We start from the raw sequence: 20649 nt of genomic DNA on the forward strand, positions 1-20649 counted from the left end.
GCACTGTCATTTACAATGCAAATAGCTCAAACTCTTGCAAATGCGGGACCTTTTTTGCACTCGTGCTATAGCTGTAAACATTGTAAGCAAAATCGTGGGTGTCGCAATTGCTACAAAAGTAAATAAATACAAAAAAAATTCTATTGCTTAGCTCTTGAAGCAATCGCGGCACCAGCGCTTTAGCTTAAGATGTTTAAAGCTAAAGCACTAGTGCCGCAATTGTAACAGATGTAAGCAAATAGAAATAAAATGGCGGCTACATGCTTTTTTCTCTTTGTTTACTTTTGTTACAATGGCGGCACCCGAGCTTAGGCTTTGAACATCTTATGCTAACGCTCAAGTGCTGAGATTGCTTCAAAAGTAAAGAAATTGAAAAACAATGCACATTTTTTCAAGTTCTTTACTTTTGAAGCAATCGCAGTATATGCATTTTAGCTTAAGATGTTTAAAGCTGAAGTGTGCGTTCTGCCAATGTGAAAAAAAGTAAAAACATTTTAAAAAAGGCATGCAGCCAGGTTCGGTGATAGCAAGGAACAAAAGGAAAGCGTGGCCACCGTTATTAGTGCTGAGGCGATCCACGCTAGTTAAATTTTAAAAAAAACATTGCGGGCGAACGATAAGAAAATAGTGTTTGGAGGCTGTAACTAAAATACACCAAGTAACAAGACACGTAACAGGGGGTGTCCTAATGGAGAAGAAGAGAAAAGGAGGTACTAAAGAGGGACTATTAAGTCTATTGACCAACGAAAAGCCACCAATTACAAAGGACAGGACCAGAAGCCAATTAAAAAGATAGGTGGGAAGTGGGCAGAGCTTCATGCCCTTTTCCTGAATAAAACATGTCTCGAAAAGAGACCGTGCCAGCTCTGCGTATGCGAGACATTTAAAACTGTACATTTTCACCAATCCTTTTCAATATGTAATTCCTCAACAATTACTAGTCTTATCTTGGATGGTCATGCCTGAAGGAGAAGTTGAATGAATATGGAATATGCAACGCTGCACTGAGCAGAAAACAAGTCTATAATGTACTTTTCACTGCAATAAAAAGTGTTCCCAGGTTGTAGTTACCAGTGGTGCAGCCGGTGCAGTTCACTGGGGCCCAGTGGTGGGAAGGGGCCCAAATACAACAGACCTGAGAGAGCATCTAAATGGACATTTGGGAGATCTGAAGCTGAATGAGCATTAAAGGTTACTTTCAATATTGTTTTTATCTTGTAACATTTGCTCTACGCTCAAAGACAGAGGTCAAATGTCAGTCTAGTCTACAGACAAATTGCTATTTCTAAAGTGTGATGGAAACAAAGGGCCTGATGTAGGTGGCCCATTACCGGTTGGTAAACCCGAAATTCGGTAAATTTCAGGCTTACCGACCAGTATTGAGCCATTTTAGATGTAGGGGATGATTCGGTAAATACCGAATCAGTAAATACCGAATCGTAGCGATTCGGTAATACTTACCTAATTTTTTGCTACATAGCATTTACCGGTTCTAAAATACCGAATCGGTAAAATTCGGTATTTTAGAATCGGTATATTTGGATTACCTACATCTGGCCCAAAGTCTTTACTTGGGGATGCACAAATGATAATTATTCACTGAAACCTAATTTCCATACATTATCGTTTGCGCGCTATATAGTTTTATCAGTAAAATGGCAAATTTGCTGTCTGTAAAGGATTGTGGCTACTACACAGTGCTTTAGTAATATATTTGTGACATAGTGCTCCTAAATGCAACACCAGTTACATACTACACCCGTACCAGCCTTCAGCTGAGTGGGCGTGGCTCATTTGCAACACTTGTTATTTGTGTAATGCTTGGATTTTTCAAACTCACTATGAGTCCAGGTATGTAACATTGATGGCCGCACCACCAGTCTGAATATACTTCCAGCATCCCTGCCTACTGGGGCCACAGGAGCTTGCAGTGAGATCTGTCCGGGTCCTTAGCTGCAGGAGTCAGACTATAAACAACAGAATCTACTGAAGCATCTGTGGGGTCACTGCGAAGGCATCATTGTGTTCGCACTGAATGGATGAGCAGTGCACATGCTCACTTTTGTATATGCAGCAGAGTGTGCCTTTTAGTCCTGGCTCCCTACCACTAGCAGGGTCAAATGAGACATTATCCCATGCTTTTGCTGTCCCTTGGCTTCTGGAGACAAGATATCACAGTAATCACAGCATTCAGCCTGTTGGGTGGAGGGCAGACAATAGGGGCTAGTAAAAGAACATAGACATGCTTAGGAAAAAATGCTGGAACTGGTAAAATGAATTATTTGAGCGTTTGTTTCATATTTATACAAACAGTGCACATGGAACTTTAAACATCATCTTGGAGTCGCTAATGCACAATTCTTCCTTATTAAAAACTACAGTAGGAATTGTTAACCTTCTGAGACCCATGGAAACTCGCTGTTGCTCCCCAGATCGAGTTACTGAGGAGAAACTTGAGTAATTGTTAGACACAGAGTAATGTATTTTTAGTTAGAGAAAATTGGATTTTGGTAAGCCCATTTCAGGTATTGATCAGTGTCTTTCACATCTTAGTTCAGCCCTTCAGAACAGCATACTTACAATTGGGCAGTGGAACAGCCATTGAGCTGCCAATGTTTGGCTCTGCCTAGTAGACAACTGCTTGTCTTTAGGATGTCAGGTACTCTGAGTAACAATGTTTTGCCTACTTACTCTATGTTACTCTGTATCCAGAGCAGTCTGACCTCGGGAGGTATTTCTTTTATTTCATCCCCCAGCAGCTCACCTGCAAATGCAGACTAATACTAATTGAGTAATAAGAGCACAGAAGCTCCGCTGCCTTTGCTACAGGACTGCAACATTCTGATGCACAGTGCCAGGATGCAAGATGGCAGACCAGTATGAAACTTTACTTTTTAATTTTTATATTGAAGCTCGTGTCCTCCACATTTAAGGCCTGATTCAGAAAGGGTCTCTGCACTAGTAGCGGAGGCCCCGCAGTCATGGGGGAGTCTCCGGACTCGAGGCGGAATCTCCATAGTGAGATTTGTCATTGTGGAGATTCTGCACCGAGTGCGGAGCCTTCCTCATAACTGCGGACCCTACAACACGAGTGTGGAGGCCCTTTGTTAATCAGGCCCATAGTTGGCATATGTTTTTCTTTTGTTTCTCTTTATTTTGTTCTTTACGTATTTTAACAAATTCTGGCACTACAAAGAAAACCACTACCTGGTTGTTTAGAAGGCAAGTGGGGCTTATTTTATGCCAAAGCTCTTCCCTGAAAAATTACACAAAGATCAGACTCACATACTCTGCAGTGCTGGTCCAAAGGTGACATATGGCAGATTAGATGCCATCAATGGACATTCAAGCTTCAGTGTAGCTTACCTTCAAGGGCTTAGATTTACACTAGTGGACCGATGCACCAGAAACACAACATGTGTCTCTTGTCCTAACATCTGTCCAAACTCTGTCATTCCTAGTGAGTGGGGTACCTGTGTGTGTGTTAGCAGTGTGCTTGAGTGTAGAATAGCCACCATGTTTTGTGGGTGCATTAAGAGGAATGCACCATTGTGAATGCAGGATTGACATTGTCTTTTGTGAGTGCAGAGTACGTGACCTACAGGGTGAAAGATGTGCCTGTGTGAGGGCAGAGTGAGGTATATGCATGTGTGAGTGGAGCATGAAGGATGTGCTTATGCGAGGACATCAGTGTGAGGTCCCTGCATGTTATGCCTTTGTGTGCATGCACTGTACAAGGGCCAAACCTATTGGCTTTGGTAATGCTTTTCAGGGTTATAGCTTTGACTTGCAGAAATGCAGTGCAGGGAGTGGAAACACAATAGTGAATGTATGAGAATGGTTGTGAGTTTTGATATGGCAGATGCAGACTTTGTTGAAGGAGGTTGATGTGTGTTGGAGGCAGCTGACAGCCAGCGATGTTACCCTAGTGAAGGGGCCCAGTTACTTTTCATGCACTAGGGGCCATGGCAATGTGGATACGCTGCTGGGTGTTCCTCATTTTGTTGGCACTTCGACGTTGTGGATTTACTGTATGTTTACACTATACGTACCCTGAAAAGCATCTCTTTTCATCAATACAATGCCCTGCACAACACAAAATGTTATAATGGCCCGGGTGTATCAAAGGATATTACACATTAAGTATTAATGGGGAATTGCCTGGATACCTAAGGGCCTATTTATTCGCCACGGAAGAAAACACTTTCTTAGAAAACTCATACTTTCTTACTGGGACTACTGTGGCATCATAGGCCTCTAGTAGTCTTGGGACAGTGACATTTGTGCTTGTGGTACTTCTCATATTGTTCAATCTCCTGCTAATCCCAGTTCATTAAACTGGGATTTGGATTCTCTTTGGAAATGTTGTTTTTTGTTGCTTCTACAGAGTGAGTACTTAATTTGTAAACAAACAAGTGCCAGGGCACATATGTTTGCTCCCTGGTGCTGCTGCCAAATGTAATGGTCAGTGTACAGTCAAGGCTGGATAGTCTTAATTTCACCTCATGCCTCTTTCTTCCACCAACATACTCTCCCTACCCTGTTCTCTCACTCTTGCAGGCTTTTTGTCTTTCTGTTTCACTGTTTCCCCATCTTTCTCTTCCTCCTTCTTTCTCCCTTTGCTGTTTTTCTCTCTCTTGTTCTGGGTCAAAGTCAAGTGATTAAAAATAAGTTATGGTCACTAACAAAGAGTGCCGGTGGACCCACCTGCAGTCACCGTCTCTAATTAAGAAATGCACAGACGAAAAACTAAGAATAAGTACAACAGTTACCTACAGAATAGTCATTTCCATCCACTGGAAAACACCAGCAAACCACAAAATCTGCAATATTTGTCAGGGAAGGCAACAAATAAGCAAAGGAACCACATTGCAGCTTTGACAAATAATTCCTCAGTATCTGTCATTAGTGGTCCCAGCAAACATCGTTGTCATTATTTTACTCCAAGTGCTATCATTTTACAGTATCAAAAGTGTTCATGGCTGCACACCTGCATCTTTAGTCAACACCAGTACCTTGAGTAACAAAGTCTTACTTAAACCAGTTTACTGAGTATCAATCATCTGTCTTCATAATGTCAAAATAGCATTGAAACTTAATACAGGTAATGATTTGTATAGGTTTGCCAGGACACATCCATGGCCTTATAGCATATTTGGACATCAGTGCTTGGATAAAGCCCCAAACTTAGCTCAGTGGATAGGACTTTTGTAGTATATATCAGTTTTGAAGGGTCACTGTGTCTCCAGAGCTCGCAGGAAGTTCAGTCTTAAGACCTTTGTGTAGATATTCTCTTCCTTGTCTTACCAGCACCACGTGCTTCTTGTGATTGCTTTTGTCCTCTCTCACATTGGATAAGTCCATAACTAGCATTTGTGAAGCTCAGGAAGACCCCAGAAATCAGCTGTAAGTGTGTGAAATTAACTGAGCATATATTTCGATTACAACCTTCATTAGCCTTCACCAGTTGCAATAGGAAAAAATAATGCATTTCATAATTCTGTGCTTCGTAGATATTATATAGTACATAGCTGACCGGGACTTCCCTGATGACATATTAGATAAGTATGTCACCAAGTGGCCACTTTCATCAGCTAAGCATACCTTTTTGCAATCCCCATACCTGAAATTTATAGAGGCAGACAACAATGTTCTGTTAAGACCCTTACTCTACTGGGTACCGTCAGACAAATCTCTATACACCTGAGGTTACAGAAAAGAGATTTGGCATTTTGTTAACAAGTAGCTGACCAGAATGCCATGATTCTGGCTGCACATTTGTGCGTAGAAGACATAAGCCTTCTGTGGCACTTGTCCTTGTATGGAACATCATCTAAAGTCTCCCTTGTCATTGCAATTCTTCTGCACTATTGTAGAAAGGTGGCTCTGTAAATACTGTACCAAAGCAAGGTATAGTGTGCACAGAGTCCAGTGGAACCTCAAACGTAGGCAGAGGTAAAAGTAGACAATACCTTACCTTATATTTGAGGTAGTATGGGCGAGGATTAAGGCTTTATCAGAGGGCAGTGTTAAGCATTCATTGTACACACTCAGGCAAGAAATGATGTCACACACTCAAAGACTGAACTCAGACCAATTTTGTTTGTATAAAAATATTATTTCGTTATTTTATTTCTAGACTCAAGCCTGGTGCAGTTAAGTGAAGTAATACTTTCAAGTTTTTGTGCAGTGAAGTACAGTTGAATGCAGGTTCTAATGCAGTTGGTTGATTTACAGGTAAACCAACAGTTCAAAATTACTTTTCAGTAACTTTACAGATTACTGTGCACGTTACTTTGTGGATTAATTCTTAATTTGCTTTCGCTAACCAGTGTGATATGCCTAGATATCACATGGGGACATCTCCTAGACAGAAGGTAAGTATACAGTTTTTGTATAGTTGCAGTTTTTCAAGTTTTCACACAAACTAACGCCACACTTAGAAGATTTTTCAAAGAAGAGCAGTCAATGTAATCCTATGGGAGGAAATTAAGTTATTGCTTTACAGGTCAGTACTTTGTTGTGGGAGTTGACATTCTGGGGTTAGCACCAGGGTTGCCCCGAGGTCAAGGATGCACTTTCAAAACACCCACAGCGGCACTGGGGCGGCCGGGTGCAGAGGGCTGAGGCTGAATGTTTTCCAGAGGGGGACAGGGGGCCTCCAGTTGGTGGCTGCTCACGAGCAGGCCACAAGGTTGTGGGAGCAAAGCTTCTAGTGTTAGGCTCAGGGCAAAGGAGGACCCGATTTATCACCCAAAGTGCACCCTCAGCGGCACAGGAGCAGCCGGGTGCAGGGTGCTGGTTTGGTTTTGTGTGCCCTGTGATCACCAGTTGGAGAGGTAAGTTTGGATGCCTGGGGATGCTGGGACACTATTGGTTGGGCCACCCAAGGTCGTGGGACGTCGGAACAGGGGTGTGTTCAGACATCAGATTTTTTTATCGGCTCCAGTCGTGGGTATCCTCCAGAAAGGGGCTGCAGGCGTTGTTTGGAGATTCAAGGCAAATCAGCGATCACCAGATCTCAGGTCAGGATCACTGGGGAGACCTCTCCGTGGTGTTAGGCCACTCGAACTCGGGCGTGGACATCGGGTGCAGTGTGGTGCAGACTTGCGGATTTGGCTGGAGCCAGAGTCTGTGGGTGAGCAAATCCCATGGTCACGGGAGTCAAAGTCTGGGTTTGGGAATGCAGGGCAGGTCCTCTGGGTTCTTGGGGGCTGCTGGCTGCAGAATACGCCAGGATTTCACTGGAGCAGGTTTGAAGTTGGGATAGGCTGGTAGGGCTGGGGCCAAGTCAGTGGGCGTCCTCCTCTTCTTCATTCAGCACAGCTTCTTCGGTCCTTCTTCTTCTCTTCTCTTGTCGGTTCTTGTCTGAGGCGGCAAGGTTCAGGATTGACCCTAAATACAAAATGTAGGGGCATTACAGGTAGGTACAGGTTGGGACCAATGAGTCCCTTTCTTGGAGTGGGTACACCCCTATTATGCCACCCTCCAGTGGGAGGGGGGCATATGCGTCTCTCTGGTTGGCTGGGTCCCCCAAGCTGCAAGATGGCGGGGACTGAGAGTTGTGCTTCACCTTGCTTCCCCCACCTGCGGGGGGGGTTGACAAAGGTGGGCACACCTCCCTTCCTGGTTTTCCTGTTGATTCTCCCTCCCAATGTGGGAGTCAAAACCGGTGGGGGAAAGATGCTGGAAGCAGCAAAGGGCTGGGGTAGCTCACAAAGGTGGCAAGCCTTTGAAGCTTCCCCTTTGTGGACCCTGCCCATCCTGGGGAAGGAGGCTTGGTACCTCGTCCCAAGTTGTGCATTGTTTCAGGCCCCCAAGAGCAGCAGGCTCTTGACCCAGGGGTCTAGAAACATGTCTGGTGGTGGCAGCTGGCCAGCCACTCAGCCAGGACACTAGAGATAGGTCATTTTTCAGGGGGGCATGCCCTCTGGGTGCATTTTTCATTAAATCCCACACTGGCATCACAATGGGTTTAATGTGCTGAAACGTATAATATCAAACTTCCCAGTTTTCAATAAAGCCATTATGGTGCTGTGGAGTTTGTAATGACAAACTCACAGCACCATATACTCTTAATGGCATTACTGCACTTACAATGTCTAAAGATTGGCTTAGACACTGTAGGGGTACAAGGCTCATGCACCTCTACCCTCACCTCTGGTATAGTGCTACCAGCTAGAGGGGTGGCTTACCCATGCCAGGGCTGTGGTTCGTAGACAGGGCACACAGGGATGTGTGCCATGTCGACTCTTCACTTTGTTCTGCACCAAAATACGCATCCTGCAAGGGCAGTGCATGTGTATAAAGGTACAGGGCCTCTAAGGGTGGCACAATACGCGTTCTGCAGCCCTTAGAGGCTTTCCCTGGCCACAGTGACCTTGGTACCTATTGTACCATTTCCAAGGGACTTTCATGTGGCCAAAGAGTGCCAACTGGGTTTTGTATCAATGCAGTTTAGGGAACGAACATAGGCCCTGGGCGCCTGGTTGGCAGGAATCCAGGGCACACTCAGTCAAAGCAACAGTTTGGGAAAAGGTGGGGCAACCATGCAAAAAGAAGGCACTTTCTTACAACTATAATGTTTCTTAACTAAACTTTCAGGACTTTTTATCTGCCTCCGCCCTCATCTATTTTAAGAACAACTCATGCCTCATTTGTAGGTGTATGTGTGCATTGAGTGACGCCTAATATAGGCCCACCCTACTAATGTGTGCAGGTTTTTCATTGAAGTACTCCAGTTGTAACTGGTGGGTGACAGCTGGAAGCTGTTGCAAATAAATGGAGGAAAAAATGGAGGAAAAAGGTTCTCTGTCTTGCATTCATGTTTTCTACAATGATGCTTTCTTTGCTAAAACACAAGTATTCACATTATGCTAGTGGCATGGAAAACTTGATGAGTTATGACAAGTCTATGTACCTTTTACTGAATATAGCACCTGTTAGTTTGCTTTTAAAGGCGTCACAACCCTGTGGATAAAGGGAAAACTGACAGGCCTCTGTAAGGCAATCCATATTGGAAGAAAAAAGTCTTAACAAAGAGCTTGAAAGGAATAAAAAGAAACTTCTCCATTACAGCCCTTCAAATCAATGCGCACACATATGTATAGGCCCTAGGTGGTCAATGGTATGCCCAGAAATGGGTCCCTTGCTCGCTCTGCCACAGGATCCAAGCTATACCTCACTGATGATGCCCAACAAGGCTGAAACTTACCTGGCAGTTCTGGATGGACTGTTGCCATATAGAGCAGGGTCACTATTGATATGCCTGAGGGGTTCCTCTGTCTAGCCATTTTACTGTAGTTCAGGTGTATTCAAGCTCTGGCGCCCGAAAAATGTATCACCACTTGATGTGGTCAAAGGCTATTTCAGCATCAAGATAGACCACTGGCATGTCTTCCAAGTCACTCTTAACATGGCATAGCAAATTGGTTGGTAGTTGCAGATGGTTTCCAGTTGAGACCAAAACTCAAGATCACCTTTCTACGACAATTTGACAGAACTTTAGTCAGTTTCTTCATATCAGTATTTATTAGTGAGATCAGTAATTAACTAGTGCAACATACCACACCTTTATCTGGTTTGGGTAAGAGGCTAATGATCACCTTATCAAATTCTCTATTGTTATCTCCAGTCAATGCCATAGAATTCCCTGGGTAGGCTGGCATCCCCCAAGGCCTTGCCAAAACGCAGATCTGATGTGACCCCCAATATTTCCTCTATGAAAATTCCCTTCCCAGGAAGTTGTGAAGTGGTCTTCCCTCTCTGCAGCATTGGCAGTCCTATTGCCGATATGAAATCAACCACAGACTGCATTACATTGCCCTGAGTGGAGCCATGCAGTTCATGAAGGTAGAATGCAAAAATTCTGTCATTTTCGCAGGGTGAATAACCAGCTCATTCATATCAATAAGGATAGTTGTAATAAACAATATAGATTTCTCTTGCTTCAGCTGGGCAACCAGAAGTGCCAAGCTCTCTCATCCTGCTCCCAGAGCTACCAATCTAGACAGCTAAGAACATCCTCTGCCTTGGTTGAAAGCAGGAACTGCAATCAAAATGTGTGTGCCCAAAAACCTTAGGAGGTCTTGGAATAGACAAGTATTGTATTGGTCAGTGGCCAACTTAATTGTTCTCTATAGTCACTGCCTCTTGCATGGAATGATCTATAACTCTCATAAAGTTGTCATGAATGGTTGCCCCACCATCTTTCCAATGTTTCTGCACCAAATGAACTGAGTCTCAGATCTAGGTACTCTTGTACATGCATTCTCAAAATGATCTTATTGGTGAGCACCTAGATTGTGGATGTGTTTGTTCTTTATCTTTTGAATGGTGGTGGTACATAGCCCATGTACAGTCTCAATAGAACCACTGCATAGTCTGAGATTCCTCTCCAATACAGAGCACTGAATAATCACAAGCAGCACCGGCCCAGAGATAAGATAATTGTCTATCTTGGAGCTATGGCCATGAAACTGAATGAAAGGCTGCAGTCCTTATCCTTAGAGTGGAGCAGGAGTCAGGGATGTATGAGGCCATGATCTTCCATGAAGTCTCATAGTAAGGCCCTATCTTGTGCATCTACTCTGTCTCTGAGAACCGCCCTGTCAGTAACTGTATCAATTGAAAACATCACACCCCATTGGGTCAATCCATGTGTTCAGTGAAATATGATCGCCACCCCATATTCCTGGAGGATGGCAGTCAGCTAGTTCATCCTAGCTGTCAAGGGTTTTCGAGAGGTTCCGTTATTAACAAACACCCTGCCCATCCAGTTCCTTCCCTATTTTTGTAAGTCAGCTGAATTAAGGTGTGTTTCTTGCATCAATGCAACGTCTGGGGATTGTGTGGCTGAATCTCCCAAAGCTTTTTGCATTGTATGCAGTGCATCATGCTGTTGATCATCAGAGAAATGAGGCAGATTACTTTGTTTTGGACTAGAGGTGGTGTCGTATTCACAAAAGTAAGGAACATAAATCAGCAGAGGAGGGCTCCATGAGTGCAAACTCTAAAGTGACACAACTAGCACAATAAAAGCATTTGTTCAAAAGGGTGGATCCTTAGTTCATGTTGTTAATATGGGAAATGGGGATGAAAGGGAGGGGGATTGAGGAACTCCCAAATGGATAGTATCCTAAGAGCGTAGCAGTTTCCCTAAAGGAGGACAAGAGCAGGGGGAATCTGGACACTGGTCAGAGCAAGAGAAAGAAAATGAACAGCTCTAAGGCTGAGTGAGTGAGTCCGGAGGGGGAAGACCCGTTATACCACTGCCCAGTCTCTGTGGATGGAAAATGTGCTGAAGAAAAAGACTTTGTTAATTTCTAAAGAAAAAGTCTTGCTGTTTTCAGTGCTCTCTGCACTTTGCTGTTGCACTTAGTGAAGCACAGTCCAAATATTCGATAGCTAGTATCCATGTCATTCAAGTTAATACCACTGAGCATTTTTATCTCTTTGGGACACCCGTTAGCCACTTGGGAGCTGCATAATCCACCGCTGAGCGCAGGGTCGTTTTAGGGCCCCCCTAGGCAGTGCTTAATTTGTGCCGGTGCTTGCCGGTGCTTAGCACCGGCACTTAAATGTCAGGGCCGGGTCTACTGCACGCACACCCAAAGGATGAATAGGTTTTGTAAAAATAAATATATGGTACCGGTATATACCTTTTATTCTCTTGTACTTGTACTATCTGCGGCCCCAGGCCCGGCCGGCGGCCGCAGCGTGTTTTTTCATGTCATAGCAGTCACAGTGTGTGAGAGTCTGTCATCATCACCGATCACCGGCGTCACTTCAGGCCAGGGTGCAGTGTTTTCGGTTTTGCGAGTGCGACTCTCGAGTTAGTTGCTAGCCGAGTCGAGTGGAGTGAGTGCCCCGACCCCCCCAACCCCCCCTCCCTCCCTCCCTCCCCCTCCGCCGCAACCAGTACTGGCCGCCCGCAACTCACATTTCATCTGCACGTGACGCGAGGTAGGTTAGGTAGTATGAGTAGCACCACTAGTTGCCCCTGCCCAGGCTAAGAGAGTCGACGAATAATAGTATTATAATTTATTAGTAAGGGTACTGATATTGATATAAATATAAAATGTTCCAGGCAGCCGCAGCCAGCAGCCAAGTAACCCAAGTTTCGGTTCATCACTGCATGGCGGACGCAAGAGACTTGTTTACAGTTTCTGTTTGAGTTTGGCAGTGGGTGGGCGGGCCGTGGAAGTTCAGAACGCGCAAAATGTATTTGGGCGGGCTGAGGTTCTGATGGGGGTAGGGCCGGTAGGCAGGGGCTGTGCGCGCGGTAGCGTGCAGATTTTTTTTCATTTTGGCTGAGGGCTCAGGCAGGCTGCCAGTGCCACCAGTTGCCACACCCCAGCATAAACTGCGCAGTTTAGTTAACTGCATTCGGCAAACCGGGCGGCAGCTCCCCATGCCACGGATGGACCGCCCACGCCACCACGAGTCACTGCAGTCAGTGCACATTAAGTTAGCCCAGTCCCCGGTGTGGCCCTGGCCCGACGCGACCACCAACAACGACGACGAGAGCTGCCTGGGCTGTCCTGGCTGGCCTGTAACTGTGTCTGGTGGTGGTCGTCTGGTGTGCTGCAGTGGCTGCTAATGTCTGACTCTTCACCGACCAGACACAGGTAGCCTCCCTCTGGTCAGGAGTCAGGACGGTCTGGCAGCACTGCAGACTGCGGCCTGCCGTGCCTGGTAGCAAGCAGGCAGCACGACACGCAGAAGAACCACTGAGCGTGAGCAGTCCAGTGAGCCAGTGAGACAGTGCAGCAGCCAGGAGCAGCGCTAGCTAAGTGCCTAGCAGCAGTGTGTCCTGCCGACCGGCCCACCACTAATAACGGTAAGAACGAAGTGAAGATAGAACTAGGTAAGCAAAGCCCGATAGAAGTTATGCAAAGCACGGTGTGAAAGGTGTTGATACAGAGCATTGCATAAAAATTCTCTGTGAGCAAGACCTTTCGAGGCCTTTATGGCTGCCTGTTCATAAGCCAAGCAGAGAGAGGTTTATTGTGGTGCTGCTTAATTATTATTTCCGGTCTTTCAATAAAATTATACAGTACGTTATGGCTACATTTGGGCAAAACAATATTCAATAAGCTGTTGTCCTATGTCCACTTATGGTTGCAAACTTCACTTCTGAGCATCATTCTCTCAACACCATCAGAATGATGAAAAGCCGTTCTTCTATCTAGCCCTCATGCAGAGTAAAACTGGCGGGCCTATGGGGAAATGTGGCAGTGGCTAGCCTGACATGATAGCAAGGGAAAAGTTTTTTGTCTGTCGGTCTGTTTTATACTTTGGTGGGCTGTTTTTTATAGGTGATTTATTTCCCCATTATTGCAATAAAAAAGTTACCTGCAGCAAGTACGCATGCATGCAATCTCACATACCTTTCAAAACACTTATAAATTGTGTCTTTACAGTTTCAAAAATGCCCCGATTTGCAAATAAGGGCCACTTTTTTTTAGCTGCCTGTCTGATGATTCGCTACTGGGGGCTGCTTTTACTTTTGGTGCCCAGTCGCTCTTTCTAGCCCAGGTCGGCCCTTCACTTCTTTCTGTGTTGCTGGCAGAAGCCATGCAGTTCACTGCTCAGTGCTCACCCTTCTGCGTGTCGCCCTTGCACGCGCCTCTCTTTGCTTTGCTGCTGTGTAATTTCGAACGCATTCCCACTGTTTTACAGTATCGTTAATTGAATCAATTAGGGATAAAAACCAGGGCTTCATGGCTGGCTGCAGTGGGAGTTTGAAAACTTGGACACAGCAGTGAATCAGCTCCATACTGTGAGCCTGATGAGATGTTGATATTAAAAGCACTGTAAATGGACCCTGTTTTTTGTCTGACTCTCCATTAAATCAAAGGCAGATGGATTTTCGAATAAGAGGCTTCAAAATGAGGATTCTCCCCATTCAAATGCATCCAAATAAATGGATGCCATGCAAACGCTGGGACACGAAGATGCGCTCAAATGATAATGAGCAGCCACGCAATGGGAAAATCAGACAGCCCTTCGGCCACTGGAAGTGAAAGTGGCTGACTCATTCAAGTTTATCTGTTTAGACTAGTGTTTTCACAACATTTTGTTTTATTTTGTCACATAACTTAAGCTATGTCAACGTTGTACCTTTGAAATCATAGATTCTGTTAAAAATGGCATGCCCTACCCTCCCAGTATTGTCCTTTCCCCAAATCAGCACACAGAGCACTGACATTATCCCTTTTCAATGTATTAGTGGTTTTAGCTAATTTATTCTAAACATGTGCTTTAAATGCACATTTGCTTTAATCTTTTTCAAAATGGTTCACGGGGAACCTCCTATCAAAACCTTACCAAGGCTCCCTTTCTTAAATTCAGATCAGGTATTATATTTGACTTTTAGCAGTGCCACTTGAAGATGTGGGTGGAGCGAATAGAGGACGTGGGTGGAGCCAGTGGAGGGAGTGGGTGGAGCCAGAAAAAAGTGGGTGTGGTCTCCGACAAACATTTCAGCACCTGCACTTCATATTTTACAAATTAAGCACTGCCCCTAGGCCAAATGTATTTAGGGGGCCCGTTTTCAGAACAGCTTTAAATTCATGATCCAGTTTCAGCTCTTTCATACCCTCTTTGGCCAGGTCACTCACAGTGCACAGGTGCACTCGTCCAAATTCTAAATGTTTCCATCTAATATTCAGGGATAGTGATTCAGTATAGTTACACAGCAGCAGCCCACTAATTTTACTGCAAATAATCTCCGTGATCCCCTCCCATTTCTCATATATGAGGTCCTATCTGGATCGAAAAGAAACTGTATGGATTTTAAATGAAACATAAATACACTTTCTCTGCAAAATGTATGTAATGGACTCTCACACATCACCAACATTAAAAATAAATGAAAGGAAAACGGTATTTCAATCTATTTAAGAATTGTTGAAGGTAATCTCTGCAAAACAGACCTGGCTCTGTCACGGAGCTCCCTAAAAGGCTGGGTCCCTGGGCCAGAGCCCACTTTGGCCATGCCTTAAAACCTCTCTGGCTGAACGTCTCTTTTTCAGACAGTGTGGAACGTCTTGTGCCAAAAGAACGCCTCAGTGAACAAAAAACTTTTCATGTTCTTCTTTTAGGAACACGCTCGAATTTTCAGTAGGAAAACATAATTTTGCTCGCCATTTTAAAATTGACATGCATAATTGTTTTAAACTCGTGCACTAGATAGTTTTCATAATCTTCAGAACTTTTAAGGAGCACCATGAAAAAATAGACACATTAGTGTAAAGTATTACCGCACAAAGCCACTAGAGGGAACTCTGACATTACGAAAAGGCATTAGCTGGAAAAGCCTAAGGGTGGGAAGGCTTCCTGCCGGACCGAATGAATAATCATATTCGTTGCAGTTTCTTTAAAAAAAAACTCTTGTAATCACATAAAAAAAATTAATTAAAAAGCATTCCTGGTCCTTCTTTGATTAATCTGCATTTATCTCGCGGTCATTTTTCGTGACAGCCACACTAGAGCGAACCTGAGATTAGGGTGACTAGATTTTAAAAACAAAGACATTTCGCCACAAATGGAAGAAGGACTTTAGCTTTACATCATCCACTGAGGGGCACGATACAACATAGAAACACACAACAGCGAGGTACTAAGGAAAGACAAAATTTGATTTTTAAAGCCACTATCATATCTGTTAATTAAGTTGCATCGGTTAATTAAGTTGCTTTTCGATTAACAGCTGATAGCTAATTCTACTGTCAGGAGCGGCGGAAAAGTGGGGAAAAGAGCGGGTAAACGAAGCGGGGCGGGGGGCCGGGGACGGTGGGTTTAACGGGGGGACTACGGTGATTTAAAAAAGTGTTCAAAACAGCTGGGGAGAGGACGGACAACTAATGCAAACAAGAATTTGCAATGCACTTGGTCTCACCTTTGGGACCTTATATGTATTTGCAGCACATTAGCCTGGGTGCTGAACATCTACTGTTCTTTAACCCCTTGGGTGCTCATGACGAGCTCAGCTCGTCATGAGCTACGACGCTCCGGTGCTCATGACGAGCTGAGCTCGTCAAGACCTCGCCCGTTCCGTGGAACGCTCGCACGCTGGGCTGATTCCCCTGCTGTGCTGAACGTTCCATGGGAACAGGTGTGACCATGACGAGCTCAGCTCGTCATGAGCACCGGAGCGCCGTAGCTCATGACGAGCTGACCTCGTCATGAGCACCGGGGCGCTGTACGCGCCCCGCCCCCGCCCCCCTGCACTGCGGGGGAATGTGCCCCGCAGCCAAGGGGTTAACATGGAGGGAAAATAAGCACCAAACTGCGTGACACACTAGGTATGGGAACACATGGAGAGAAATATTGCCAATAGTCCGATGCTCTGTTTTTAACATAAAATCAGGCCTTTGGTGGTCATATCACTGAAAATACAAGATTTGATAAAAATGTTATTGTCTACGGTTGCTCATGGAAGAATTTCTATGGACTGGAATCTAGCGAATGCTAAAGTGATTCTGGTATTTTACTGACCTCTGCTGGTCATGTTCTATCGAGAAAGTTAAATCGAGGCAGTGCCTGAAAAATAAAAAAAGAAAGCCTCTAAGCAGAAAGCAATTCTGGTATTTTACTGACCTCTGCTGGTCGTTTTCTATTAAGACAGTTAAATAGAGGCAGTTAAACAGAAACAAAAATGTCCCTAAGCGGAAGCAGACAAGTCCTAGGGCTTATCTCCGGAGCCGACAAAGTCCATATACATATAAGTATATAATAAAGTATATACAAGAGGTCTCGAAGGCTAGACCTAAAAAAGAAAAAGTAAACTTAACCTGCTGCCAGCTAGCATGCTGTCGTGCTCTTCCTCACAGCTGCAGGCAGGCAAAGGCTCCCAGCCTGTCCTATGGCCAATTCTGAAGCTCCTCTTACGTGCGCTCCAGGACAGACTGGGAGTCTGTGCCTGCTCTCTCCAACCCCCAGCATGTGTTTTTTGACTAGGCTAAGACCACTGGCCAAAAACCACATACGCAGTGGAGGTAGAGCCCACCACTCCCCTCCAGCCGATCATAACCCTGGCTCTGTCCCAAGCTAAATAAAACAATAATAAAAAGGGTTTTAAACCCCTGTTATGATTGTTTTCTTTTTGCATTTTTTAAAGTGCTGGCAAGGGGGGCAAGGCTCCTCCGCCATAGCCCCGCTGCCTGTTGTAGAACACAAACAAACGTGCATCCCATTGTCAGACCTGCCAACTCATGCAGTGCCACTGTGTCCCATGTACTAACTCCCTTCACACGGTCACCGAGTGAAGAGCCAAAATCACATGGAGGAAGAGAAAACAAGTTGGAATCTACTGCATCAAGCGGCTTTCCAGTTCATCTTTGGAAGCTCTGAGGAGCCAATGTCCTCTAAGTGTTGTTAAAACACCTTGACAACCCTTTTTTTTTAGGGTTAGGGGCTTGGGAAGTGGAAATATGGCTCCCAGCAAGAAAACTGACCCATCCCCTCCTCACACTGAAATACATTTATACATTTGCATTTCTGCATTGTCGACCCTCTTTGAAAACCGGCACATGAGACAAATGTTTTAAAATCTGTAGGGACAGCAGGAGAAACCCCTGGATTGTCCCAGGAAATCCGGGACACCTGGTCACCCCACTTGAGATCCAATCGCATGCACATCCCATGCAATACACGCCCACTATCAAAAAGACCTAAACACACTCTATTTATGTAGTAAAACTGAAAGAGAAATTCAAGGGCAGCTTCAGGAAGTGATAAACTTGTATGTGTCTATCCTCCACATTTGGAATTTCCAAGTTATGATCACTGAAGTGCCAATGGTGTAAAATGCATGTATTCGTGTTATATTACAGTAAGCGTACTAGAGGACTCCAGTGCAATTTTCCATTTAATGATATCAAAGGTTTGTCTGTTTTGTTAGTACTCTGCAGCGACCTCCTAACTACTTGAATGTCACATAAAAACAACAAATTAACTAGATACGCCTTTGTCACCAGATGATGTATCCATCTAATACAGGTATTGGCATGTTTTGTCTTTAATGTAGCCCACTATAGTGCAGAGAGGTTCTTTCTCATCACTGTCACTGTCCAAACTGACCCGTTTCCTTCTTCCCCTAGCTACTTCTGTCTTCAACTCTACAGAAGAGTGCATCAGTCCAAAAACTTAGGGTTTCCATACAATAAGAGGCATTTCCTCATAGTATTTAAAAAGTTAGACATTTACTTTTAGCTTTTACATATTCTGGTAGTAAAAAACCCTAAATTCGTTTTTCACTTTGCAAGTCCTGCCTCTTTCATAGAATAACATTGAATTACCTTATTACATTTAATAAGGGACAGCTTTCAATTGGGAACAGGTAAGGATATCAGGTTTGATGTCTAAAGAATTGTAATTTAAAACTATTGTTGATTTTGCTCTGGTTTAGTTAGGCGGCATCCCCTCCATCTAGCCTTTGGTGGCCTTGAATTGAATCTCCCACCAATACCAGTTGCGTCTGCCAGAAATCTAGGAATTAGGTTTGATCTCTCTTATGAGCCCAAATCCGGCATATTTCTTCATCCTGTGTTATTACGTTGAGATCTGTCAGAAAGCTGTTGCGTTTTCTTCCAGAGGAGACCGGAAAGGTCATTTCCAATGCGTTTGTGACCTCGCATTTGGATTATGACAATAGTTTACATCTGGGGCTTCCAGCTTTTTTGATTCGTAGATTACAAATAATACAGAATGTGGCAGCTAGGCTCATTTGTCGGGTGCCTTTTTGCCATCCCACCTCCCCCCATGTGAGGCAACTTCATTGGCTTCCGGTTACCAAGAGGATTGAGTTTAAAACCCTGACTTGTGCCTTCAGAGCCTCAAGGGGCATAGGGCCTAACTATCTCAGGAATAGGCTTAGCATGTACCAGCAGGAGCAAGTCTTGAGATCTAACCACCGCGACTCCTTCACACTCCAAGGTTTGCCAAAGCGCGACGTGTTGGCAAGCCATTCTCTGTGCGGACGACTAAGGGCTTGAATTACCGGCCTACCCACATACGCATGGCCGAGACGGAACAGGGATTAAGGAAAGATCTAAAAACATGGCTCTTCAGTCAAGATTAGATTGTGCTGACCAGTCTATTCTTCAGTCTTGCTTTGAGCGCCAGGACGCCTCAACTGATGTAGCTGTGTGCTGTACAAATAGCTTTGATTGACTGATTGAATGGTAAATTCGGATTTTAAGTCACCATTCCGAAAATGCCACTTTTAGAAAGGTTGCATTTTCTTGTCCCAGCCATTTGGTGCCTGCAGCCTCTATCTTGGTTCACATAACTAGGTGTAGCTGGTAGTTGGTCTTTGTGTATTACTCCCACAGAGAGTGATACGAAGAGGAAATAGGTGCTTGGAGGATGGGCCATCTCTGACTTGATAGAGGGCGGAACTGTCAGGTACCACACTTGCACATTACAAAGACTCTGCCTCAGCACACTCACACAGGGTATCACTCTAGTCTTTTGTGCCGCCAGACTAGCTGGGGCCAGGACAGAGAGGCAGGAAATTCAAGCACCTCTGGAGGTGGAACTCTCTAGAAACTTCTCCTACTCCAAAGCTGGTACAAAATAGTGGACCCTCTGACCCAATTCTTCAGTACACCTCTGGACTTGTGGAAGACTCCAAAGGATGGCTGTGCTGCTCTGCTCCAAGAAGTACTGCTACTCTGCTGCCCTTTCTTCTCTGCTGTCCTGCTGCTTGAGCGGGAGGGACTGGATCAGTATCAGTACCACCAGAATGACTCCCAGGGCTAGTTGGCTGGCCTCCTGATTAGAGCCTCAGGGACATAAAGGGATCCAGCCATCGTGAACCCTGCACCCGGACTCTGCCTGTTGTGAGCCCTAACCCCCCAAGTGGTGTCTCACCCTGGATGCTTGGAAGTGGGTATAAATTAGCTCTGCCAGCCCAACTGTGGTCCCCATCGGAACTAACGCAAAGCCCCTCACAGCTTCACAGGACAGCTGCCAGCCTCATTAGAATCGGCGCCAAGTGACGCAATGCCCCACAAAGCCTTGTCACACAGCTGCCAGCTTCATCGAGACCGATGCAGAGTGACGTGAAGCCCGGCCTCATAGCTGGCTGCTTCATCGGAACCAAAGCAAAGTAACACAAAGCCCCACCAAGCTTCGATATGCAGCACACCAGAAGTGACTCAGAGCAACGCAAAGCCTTGCCGCACAGCTTCACTGAAAGCAATGCCTGAAGACGTGAAGACTTGCAAAGCAACACCGCATAGACCTCACTCCAAGAACATAAGGTAATTTGTTCAACTGGCCTAACTTGGTCCCTGTATTGGGCCTGCGCTTCAGTCGGCTTGGACTGACCAGATAACCACAGTTAGCGCTCTGTGCTTTTAAACCCTATTTTTATCTAAATCTTTAAAAAAATTATAGCTCTGGTTCTGCTCGTTTTGGTGTCAAATCATTTATTAAAATGTACTCTACCTTTCTAAATTGGTGTGGGATTTTTATTGTATTGCGTTCTCACTTTCTACTGTTTGAAGTGCTGAATAAATACTTTACAAATGGCCTCTAAGTGAGGCCTGACTGCTCTGGGCCAAGCTACCATAGGACTGAGCACAGGTTAATTGGGGGTTAGCTTGTGTTTCACCCTGACAAGAATTGTGGTTGATG

At 44.9% G+C, this 20649-nt stretch overlaps 1 protein-coding gene across 1 annotated transcript in view; it reads left to right on the forward strand.

Annotated features, from left to right (window-relative positions):
- Positions 1-20649, forward strand: part of LOC144822490 (laminin subunit beta-4-like) — a 500129-nt gene that overhangs the window by 477374 nt on the left and 2106 nt on the right. The window lies entirely within an intron of this gene.

The sequence above is a fragment of the Lissotriton helveticus genome, chromosome 1_1 (genome assembly GCF_964261635.1).
Source record: "Lissotriton helveticus chromosome 1_1, aLisHel1.1, whole genome shotgun sequence".
Taxonomy (NCBI): Eukaryota; Metazoa; Chordata; class Amphibia; order Caudata; family Salamandridae; genus Lissotriton; species Lissotriton helveticus.